Source organism: Ceratotherium simum, chromosome 6, assembly GCF_057802395.1.
Source record: "Ceratotherium simum simum isolate JZ-2026a chromosome 6, ASM5780239v1, whole genome shotgun sequence".
NCBI lineage: Eukaryota > Metazoa > Chordata > Mammalia > Perissodactyla > Rhinocerotidae > Ceratotherium > Ceratotherium simum.
Window position 1 is genome coordinate 90,393,761 of NC_141905.1, and position 9,996 is coordinate 90,403,756.

General features: G+C 58.6%; 1 long non-coding RNA gene across 1 annotated transcript; it reads right to left on the bottom strand.

The window, feature by feature from the left end:
• Positions 1 to 1,478: 1,478 nt before the first annotated feature.
• Positions 1,479 to 5,420, bottom strand: LOC147916933 (uncharacterized). The gene is made up of 3 exons (XR_015552590.1): positions 5,180 to 5,420; positions 4,287 to 4,410; positions 1,479 to 4,111 (listed from the first exon to the last, which is right to left on the bottom strand). It is a non-coding gene; the product is annotated as an uncharacterized LOC147916933 (long non-coding RNA).
• Between the last annotated feature and the right edge of the window lie 4,576 nt (positions 5,421 to 9,996).

Here is a 9,996-nt window from a genome sequence, read left to right on the forward strand (position 1 = left end):
CCTCAGGATGGCCGGTGAAGTGGTGCCTCCATGCGCACCCGGGATCCGAACCCCGGCCACCAGCATTGCAGCGCGTGCACTTAACCACCAAGCCACAGGGCCGGCCCAGATGTAACATTCTTGAAACAAGCTTCTAAAAGCTGTAAAACCAAATCCCCTAACCGCCTCCACGAGAAACAAATGACCAAGCAGGCCCACGTGCGGGCTCGATGAGCCTGGCGTGAGCACAGTGCTGATGGAGGAGGAGGCCGGCCGGTTCCAGCGGGTCCTCTTCTGTGGAGACTCCGGTCAGCGTGCAGGGGGATTTGGAGGAAATAAAATGTCCCAATTGTGACTGTGGCTCCCGAAGACACGCGTGGTCCAAACTGGAGGCCGCCGCTCCACCCTCTGGCCCCTGCGTGGCTGTCCAGACCTCACGAGAAGGCGGGTTGGCCAAGGCCCACATGGGTCCAGAGCGGCTCCCGCCACGAGTCTCCACGAGGCTCTGGGGTGGCTCCATCCTGGGGAGCTGTCCTCCTCACGCCAGGCGCCGTGGACACGGTTTGGGTTCAGAGGAAACGACATCGAGGAGCTGCTGCCTTCTCCCACCAACTCTTTTCAGACACGTTGAAGGTTCTCGACGCCATCCCAGCAACTCTCCTGACCCGTGACGGGGACACCAGGTGAGGCTTAGGGATCCCTTCAGGCTCAAGGCTGCCGTGGACCCAGGTGAGCCCGTGGAGGGAGAGATCTGTGACCCTCTGTCTTTCCTGGGTGCACGGGCTCCTCACTGGGAATCCGGAGGGCAGTGGCCATCCCACCTGAGATGGGAGGTGCAGTGCTGCAAAGTCAAATGTTGTCTCTGCAGGTCTGAGTCGCATCTGTTCTCCAGAACATTCCCACCATTTTGCTTGTGTTTCATTTAAAGAAAGGGGGTCTCTCTCTTGAGTTTCAGGGGTTCGCTTCAGCAGGCCGCTGGGCAGGGCCAGCTTTCACGCTCCATGCAGTGCTGGCCCAGTGCCCGCAGGTCTCCGAGCTCTGCAGGACCCGGTGCCAGCCCCGCCCAGCCCAAGCCCTGCAGAGGGGCTGCTTCCCTGTGCCGCCTGAGGTCTGAGCCCTCCACACCCCTTACCCCCACGACCCGCAGGGTTCTCCCCGCTGTGAGCTGACCAGCAGTGCTGGCCTGAATCGGGCTTACACAGCCCGGGAGCCAGAGGCAGGCTCTAGGTGCCCAGAGGAAAATACCAGAAACATCTACTTCCGTGCATCTGACCTGCTGAAGAGACCAGTGCCCCTTGTTCTAAAGGTTTATTCTTGGCACTTGCACCTGCTGGGGAAACGATCCCCATCAGCGTTTTGTAGCCATTTAAAATGAGGACATGTGTGAGAAGGTGGAGGGTTAGCCCCACAGCTCTTCACGAGCACGGCCCCCATGGCTGCGGATGGTGGCGCCGTGATGAGTGGTTAATAATGGATTATGCACTCACTTTTGTGTCTTTCCACAATGCCAGAATTTATTAGGGTCAATTCAAAGGATCTTGCCGCAAGCGACTGACGTCTGGAAACTGTGGTAACAGCCCGGCGTTCCTTTACAGAGACTCAACGAAACGTCACACATTAAATCATGTGAGCATCATGAAAACATATTAACCAACACAGCATTCAATATGCAAGGGGTTACGAACCAAAGTCAAAGACCTTGGCATGGTCCAGCAAGTCTGGAACAGGAAATCAGTCCAGCCAAAGGGAGCGGCCAGAGGCCAGGGGACCAGCAGCGTCTCCTCCTCTCTCTGCGATGGCGCTGGCGTCAGTGTTTCTTCCTCTCTCCCTTTTATGCTGCTCCCACAGCTTATCCAGGTCTGCAGTTGTGCTGTCTGGTTGTCTCTGGTGTCTGTGGGTGTGCTCTAAGGCATTGTCGGTTACACCCATAACTCCATTTTCTTGTTCCCTTCCATGAGTCTTTAGCATAAGTTCTTCCATTTTCGTGTGCTCTTTAAAGGCCTTTGTCTCAATGCTGGGAGAGGGGACACGTGTCCCTTCCGTGGGTGCCTCCTTCTTCTGGACCATGGTCCGAGAGTTCTGCACCTCCCACTGCAAGGGGCCCCATTCTCTGCAGGGAAGGGGCTTCTCAAGGCTCCCATTCCCTGGCCACCTGGCCACGGTGGTGGCCCTGCTGGTAGCCTGCATCCTGGAGCGCTTGCTTGTGCCTCCCGTTTACTGAGTTTTGGTTTGCTCCAGGCTTCTCTTGCTCCCCAGGAACTTACAGGGAAATATTTTCTCCAGCCTGGTGCACGGCCGTTCTCAGAGCTCTCAGCTCTGAAAGCTGTGTGAACACGGCTCATGCTGCATTCAGGGTGGTCTGGCTGGTGCCCCTCCAGAACGGAAAACTCCACAGAGCCGAGCCTCAGTCCTGTCTGGAGAGGCCGGAGAGCCGCCTGCCCAGGCCCCAGCCTGCCCTCCCCTGTCCCAGTCCAGAGAGAAGAAAGGGTCAGGGGGCCATGATGGGGTGAGGCCCAGCCTGTCAGGGGGAGATTCAGAGGGTGCCAGGAGCTCCCACCCTCTCCCGTGTACCTGCTCCTAGTCCGCCTGGACCTGCACCAGGACCTGAAGGGGGCCTGTCCTCGCGCAGTGATGGTCCCACCACCTGCCCTCCCAGCCCAGCGGCCCAGGCCCTGTGCGTGTCTCCCCATGTGAGGCGGCTGCACGGCCCTAGGGATAGAGGCCGATGCTCCTAGCCTGAGCGAGGCTCCTCCTGTGTCTGAGGCGGAAGCTTTAGGGGACAAGCTTGTGAATGGGAGGAAGACTATCCTCTACCCACTCCACATCCTTTCCGCTGGGCCACAGATTAAATTGACATGGGACCAACTAGCAGGAGAAAATCAAACAAAGCTTTATAACATGTATACAGGGGAGAGACTCACTGGGTAACTCGACAAACGAGGGAGCTTCTCATCTTAAATCACATCTTCAGGTAAAGACAGAGGATGTTGGGGGTGGGGGGGTTTACTAGGAGAGATTACCAGAAAAGCACAGTAAACAAGAGTAAGGTTATTATGCAGATTTAAGGCCTCGCCTTCTCTATTGACAAGTTTATAGAGATGAAGTCATCCCCCCTTCTTCCCCGTACAGAGAGGGAGATACCTTTACAAATGGAGATTTCCCTTATGAATGTAAATGTTTGGTAAACAGAACTTTGAAAAGAATGGACTTAGCAACCACCCTTCCTGTCTATCCATACGCAGAGTTATCTGCGGTGATGGCCTGTCCTGGGGACAGGCATCTTATCCTAAATTATTTTAGGCAGTTTGGGGGAAGGTCAAATGTCCTTTGTGATTCTTCTTCAGCTCAAAATAATCCGCATATCAGAGTAGCACATCTTGGGGTGGCCTGCCCTGAACCCCACCACTTGCATCTTGCTGCCCCCACAGTGCAGAGCCTGAGAGGGTGCCCCACTGCCACGCGGCTTGCTCGTTGGGAGCCCGAGATGTGGCCTCAGCCCCACACCCGAATGCTTCCTCCCCGAGGGCAGTGCCCTCTTGAGCACCAACAAACAGGGATCCGTTCTGAACAAAAGCTCTCCTCCTGCTAAGTCGGCCCTTTAGGGACTTGCTGCAGAGCCCGGCGTCGCTGTGAGAAGCACTTGGCCTCGTGTGTCCATCTAGGTCTGTCTAGGGCCACCTATGCCTCCCCAGTGTGGTGAGTCACAGCCGGGCAGTGATGGGTCTGAGGGGACAGAACAAGCACAGGGAGCGGTCGAGTCCACAGCAGTGACACCCTGAGGTCACATCCTCAGGGAGGCACATCGAGGAGCAGATGGACACGTGTGGAGCCCAGGGAGGGAACACTCGAGTGAAATACCGCCTGCATACGGTCCATGTGGTCGTGTGCTCGGACGTCAGTCACGGGCCTCGGGAAGCCATGCATTTCCATAAGGGGCCGAGACGCCATTAGTCTTTAGTATCGGTCTTGACGGCAAACACAAACGTGAAACCCTAGAGTTCTGTCTTCTAGCTACAAACCTGTGCTGTTGTGAGCCCTCACACGCCATGGTGTCTGCGATCCGGATTCTCAGTCAAGCCCAGAAAGTTCTCAATGCGTCTTCCTCCAGGGCCCACACAGGGGCCAGGGGGTCCTAGGAAGTGACGAGGAGGAAAGGGGACCATCTGTGAGGCTCCAGTGCTGACGGCTCTGCAGCAGGTGCCCAGCAGCCCCAGCAGAGACTTCTAGAAGGGGTATGACCTCGAATTCCTGTATTCATAAACGAACATACAGTGGAGAAAGTTTGGGAAATCCAGAAAACTACTTACGAGAGAGCCGTCGGTTGATGCACCATTCAGATGTGAGCAATGCCCACCTCTTGGGCAGCTGGGGCAGTGCAGCTGCCGGGCACCATCCTCACTCAGCAGCGCTTCCGGGCTCTGCGTTCTCCTCCTGTGTGGGGTGGGGTGCGGTGCTTGACCCGGGCCCGCCCACACTGCTCCCCTGACAGCCCAGCAGGCAGAGGCGACCTGGGGCCCCATGGCACGTGGAACACACACCAGACCCTGGCACCCCGCTGTCCTGTCACCGTCCACCCCAGGGAGAGGCCGAGGCCCCTGGGGGACGAGGAGCCCGGTGTCTGAGGCAGGGGTCCTGCTTACAGAGCGAGGGAGGAAAACACGAGAGGTGTGGCCAGAGGAGGAAGGCACCAGGACTGACCAGCACAGTTTGGATGGCGCATTTAAGGTCAGAATAAGGAGATGCGTCAGATCCTGAGAGCTGTGGGACCAGAACTGGCCGCGCGGGATTCTGGGGTGAGGCCCTCGTGGCCAGGCCACCGCCCTTGGGTCTGATGGCTCCACTGCTGGGCCACCCTCTCCAGGGCGGAGGCAAGGTTGGGCAAGCGGTCAGTGAGGGAGCCTCAGAGGCAGGGGAGGGTGGGGAGGCTGCGGCCTCAGTTCTGCCCCCAGCGGGCCTGGCCAGTCACGGTCACTGCAGTGGGGGGTCAGGAGGACAGAACCGTGAGGTGACCCTCTGGAGAGCCGCAGGCAGCAGCACAGGACAGGCGAGGGAACTGGCAGAAGGACCCAGGGCTCTGGGCAGGTGTGACAATGCCTGCCATGGGACCCAAATGGAGCTGGGCCGTCCCTCCGAGGCCTGGTCTCTCGGTCGGCCCCCAGGGAGGGGAGAGCCTGCACTCGGTCCCTCTGCGAGGACGCACCTCACTGGCTTTTGCGCGGCCCTGTCAGTCGCCTTCCCCGCAGCCGGGCTCTGGCGGAGGGTCTGGGCACGGCGATGTGGCTGAGACCTGGCCTCTGAGTCTGTCCTGACTGGTGCCTCGGGAGGAGACGAAGCCCGCAGGTGGGTCCTCCTCGATGTTCTCTCCTCTGCGGTGGTTTTCACGAATGTCCTGCAGCCAGGATGTGACAGCCCTGCGAGGGGAGAGTCACGCCTGTGAACCTGCCTCCAGATGAGCAGCAGGCTCAAGAAGAGTATGCGACGCTTCCTTAAAGCTCCCTAGAGAAAAAAAGACACCGCAGCATGAGGATTATCAATATTGTTGCTAATGAAATATTTACTGAAAAGCCAAAACAGGACATTTTTCTAGTTAATTAAAACAGTGCATCTTACTAGTGGGGCTGCGCAGTTAATGTAAGCAAGATCCCTGCAAGACGAGGTGAATGGACCCCAGGGCAGGTGACCCAAGGGACTCCTGGGGCTGCCGGGCGGGGTCACAGCTGAGACGAGAGGCGCACAGGCCAGGCGTCCGTGCTTTGTGACGCTGAGGGGCTGGAAGGGAGGGACGTGGAGCAGACCCCAGGAAAAGGCAGGGCCTCCCTGTGGAAACACGGCTTTGTAGGGCTGACTCAACGGCCAGCCCTGAGCCCTCAGGCCCAGCCACTGGGAGGCTCTGGGCCTTCTTCCTGGGGTGGGGCTGGGGGGGTTCATGCGGCTGGGACGAGCACACTGAAGCTGATTTTGGAAAATGGAAAAAAGGTTTCTGTCTTTCCACAATTGTGCTAAACACTAGCATCCATCACCCCGAGGGGCCTCTTGAAACCGTTAGGTGGGCAACGTCGTTATCCTGATAGCTGGGGAAACTGAGGCAGGAGAGGCCAATCAACCTGCCGGAGGTCCCAGGCTGCAGGTGGCCAGCGATCTGTGCCCAGTTGGCCAGTGTCCACCTCCTGCAGGGAAGGTTGGGGGCAGCGATCTGTGCCCAGTTGGCCAGTGTCCACCTCCTGCAGGGAAGGTTGGGGGCAGGGGGCTCCAGAGGTCTGCACATAAGGTGGGGGCAGGACTGGGGGTCCCATAGGTGCAACCGCCCAAGTGGAGATGGTGTCTGGAAGGGCCACAGACTCCAGGCTTGGGTGCAGGGGGCAGGGAGGGACCTCAACCTTGGAACCCCTCTCTGGTGCACGCCAGGCCTTGCATCCCCCAGGCTGGGGCACCCCCACGGATACCGAGTCCCCCCAGGGAGACAAGCCAAGGGAGTGGAGCTGGGGCCTGCCCCAAGCTGGACTGTGACCCCCACAAACTCCGAGCCTGCCCTGGGGGGTGGGCTCAGCCACATGCAGCCCACTCCCACGATCCCTGACCCCAAGACCCCCAAGCCCACTACTCCTGATTCCTCACCCCTGCGACTCTACTCCTAACCGAGACCTCACCCTCAGCCCCCACGGTTCTGCAGCAGACAGGCATTTCCCTCCCAGAAGACCAAGACAGCTCCAAATGGGGACCATTCGGGGGTCTAAGCCGATCCTGCAGCCGGGGGTCCCGGGGCCCCAGTACAGCCCCCTGCCCACCCTGGCACAGGGGCTTGGGCTCCCAGCCCCCACCACGTGGGTCAGGGTGAAGAGATGAGCGTGGCCCCCACCGTGGACCACGGAATCAAGCCTCCGCTTATAGGGGTCTCTTCCTGGGGGCCCGGGAGTGAATAAACGCAGGTGTCAACCAAGCGTGCTGGGCGGCGGGTGGAGCAGCTGGGTGCAGCCCAGCGGGTGGAGAGGCTCTGGGAGGAGGGGGCCTCACGGTTGGAATGCATGCGGCGAACATGGACCTGTGTGTTGCGCCTGCAACAAGGGGCCACGGAGTCAGGCTGCCCTGGCTGCGTGGCCCTGCTCGGTCAGGCCATCAGCTCCTGCAGCCCCACCAGACCCTGGACAAAGGGACACCTCGCCCGGGGCCTCTCCTGCCCAACTCCTTGGGGTGGACACACAACTCCTCTTGCTTTTCTCCTCAGATAGACAGAGTTGTTCCTCCTCGGACACGGCCTGATCCAGCCGCCCACCTCCCCAACACTGCCTCCTCAGCCCCACGCAGGACTAGTGGGGGCCTTCTCCAGAGACCCTGGCCTCCTAAAGGTCAGCCAGCCCCGGTCCCCGGATTCCCTCAGGACAGTTGACCTTGGGCTCCTGCACCTGGTGAGACCCCTGGACTCACACCCCCAGTCCCTGCCTGCCCCAGGGAGGACCCTCTGAGCAAACCACGTTTGCTGTTTCCATGAACCCTCTGCGGCCAGGCGAGGGGTCCACGTCTCCCGCGACAAGCCAGAGGGAGAAGCACCGACTGCTACTGGCCAGCTGCCAAGTAGCCATTTCAAGAACAACCTGTGAAAATGAAAGCCTCGTTTCTGACTCAGTCCCGCCACCCTGCTGCCCCAGTGAGAACGGACCTGGGATCCCTGGAGACCATTGTCCGTTGTCTCAGGACAAACTGAGACTCGTGTGGGGCACACCGCCCCTGTGCCTGGAGCTGACGGCCAGCCCTCCAAGGGATTCCACTCGGATTTAAGGCCGACGCAACACAGCTGCCACGTGAGCCAGCAGTCCTCTCCTAGGTGCACGCCAAGAGAAGCAGAAACAGGTGTTCAAAAAAAGCCTTCTACCTGCATGTTCACCACAGCCAACCGTCCGTCACTGATAAGTGGATAAACAAACATGGGGCAACCCCTCAATGGAATGTTACTCAGCCTTAAAAAGAGATGAAGCGGGGCCGGCCCCATGGCGTAGTGGTTAACTTTGGCGCGTTCTGCTTTGGTGGCCCGGGTTCGCGGGTTCAGATCTTGGGCGCAGACCTACTGTTCGTCAGCCACGCTGTGGCAGCATCCCACATATAAAGTAGAGGAAGATTGGCACAGATGTCAGCTCAGGGCTAATCTTCCTCAAGAAAAAAAACGAGGAAGATTGGCAGCAAATGTTAGCTCAGGGCTAATCTTCCTCGGCAAAAAAAATTTTTAAAAGAGATGAATACCACAGTGCAGATGAAACTCCAAAACATGCCAAGTGAAAGAACAGACACGAAAGACCATGTGTGTGATTTGTGTGGAAAGTCCACAATAGGCAAATCCATAGAGACAGGGAGAGCAGACGTGGCACAACCTGAGAAAGTTTGGGGTCAGTAGCAGGAGGTCAGTTAGAAACTTCCAGAAGCCAGCAGGCAGAACCCAACTTGGCCTTTGTGACTCCTCTGGTCATGGGGCCCAGCTCTCAGTGCTGCAGGATGGAGGAGCTCCTTGTCCCTTTCCCCAAGTCCCTCTTGCATGCGCACGGGGGACCCCATGGAGGAGGCAGGAGATGGCACGTCACTCGAGGCAGCGCTGAGCTCGAGCAGAGGAGGCCCCACCGAGAAAGGGCAGCCCTAGGGCCAGGGCCCAGCCTGTGGGAGTCAGGGCAGCCCTCTGGCTTCTCTGCATGAACTGCGAGTGGTCCCAGTGGTGCGTGAACGCTCTGCCCTATGCGCGCAGACGCAGGGGCCAGTGGGGCCAAGGGAGCTGGTGCTGGAAAGGGGCTGCCGGCTGTTGGCCTGTTGCGGTTGTGTCTATGCTTGCTACCTCACTTTACAAAGATCACGAGTCTGCTTACGGGAGAACACACAACAGAGCAGGACATGCACACGGAGGTCTCAAGTTTGGGCCCTGGGGGCACAACAGACCGGCAGAGGGACCAGCGGGTGCTGGTGGAGGTGGGTTCAGAAAAGCATGTCTTTCCAGGTGGGGCACTCTACCAGACGAGCCCGTGTCCAGCCTGTGTCCCCCAGGGTCCCCAAGCTGCCTGTTTGGGCGGATCCCCTCCTGGCTCCAGGTGCTGTCCCAGGACAAAAAGGGCTTTCCATACACTGTGAGCTCCGTGGGCGCCGCCATACGGGTGTGCTGGGACCATGGGGGCACCTGGCAGAGTCACTGTGCAGGACCCCTCGTCCGTGACTGCTGCCTCATTTCCCAGTAGGTTCCCCTCACGTGAGCCTCTCTGGGCTGGAGGAAGGCTGGGGGCTACAGTGGGATGGGTGAGTCCTTGGGGAGGACACAGGCCCAGCAAAGCCCCCCAGGTCCCGGCGGTCTTCACAGCTGGGGAATGTGGCCAGCTGGTGGGCTGCGGAGCATTCCTGGCACAGAGTCATCATCACTGTGGACCCACCAGGCTCAGGGCTCAGGGGGCTGGCCGGGTCCCCTCAGGAGAACAGTGCTCTGTGCCCTGTCACCTGCCAGCATCCCCACAGCTCAGCTGCCACCCACAGATGGTTGATGGCCTCTACGGTGGGAAGGCCCAGAATCCACGAGTGAACCGGCCCGCTCCAAATGGAGAAAACAGATGGCACAGGGACACCCAGGCACAGGAAAATGCATGCATACACACACTCATGCATGCATGCATACATTTATGCACACAATACACACATTTGTGCATGTACACACAGCCATACACACATTGATACACACACTCATGCATGTGTGCACACAAGCACACATTCATACATACTCATACAAGCGCATGCACACACTCATGCACACGCATGCACACACACATATTCGTGTACACATATGCACATGCATACACACATTTGTGGCCACATACACACGCACATATTCGTGTGCACACACATATTCGTGTGCACACATGCACGCAAACATACACGCACATACATTTGTGGGCACATGCACACGTTTGTGCACATGCATATACATGTGTGTGCACATTTGGGCACACATGCATCTCCGTGCACACATGCGTGCACACTCATACCACACTTGTGCACAAG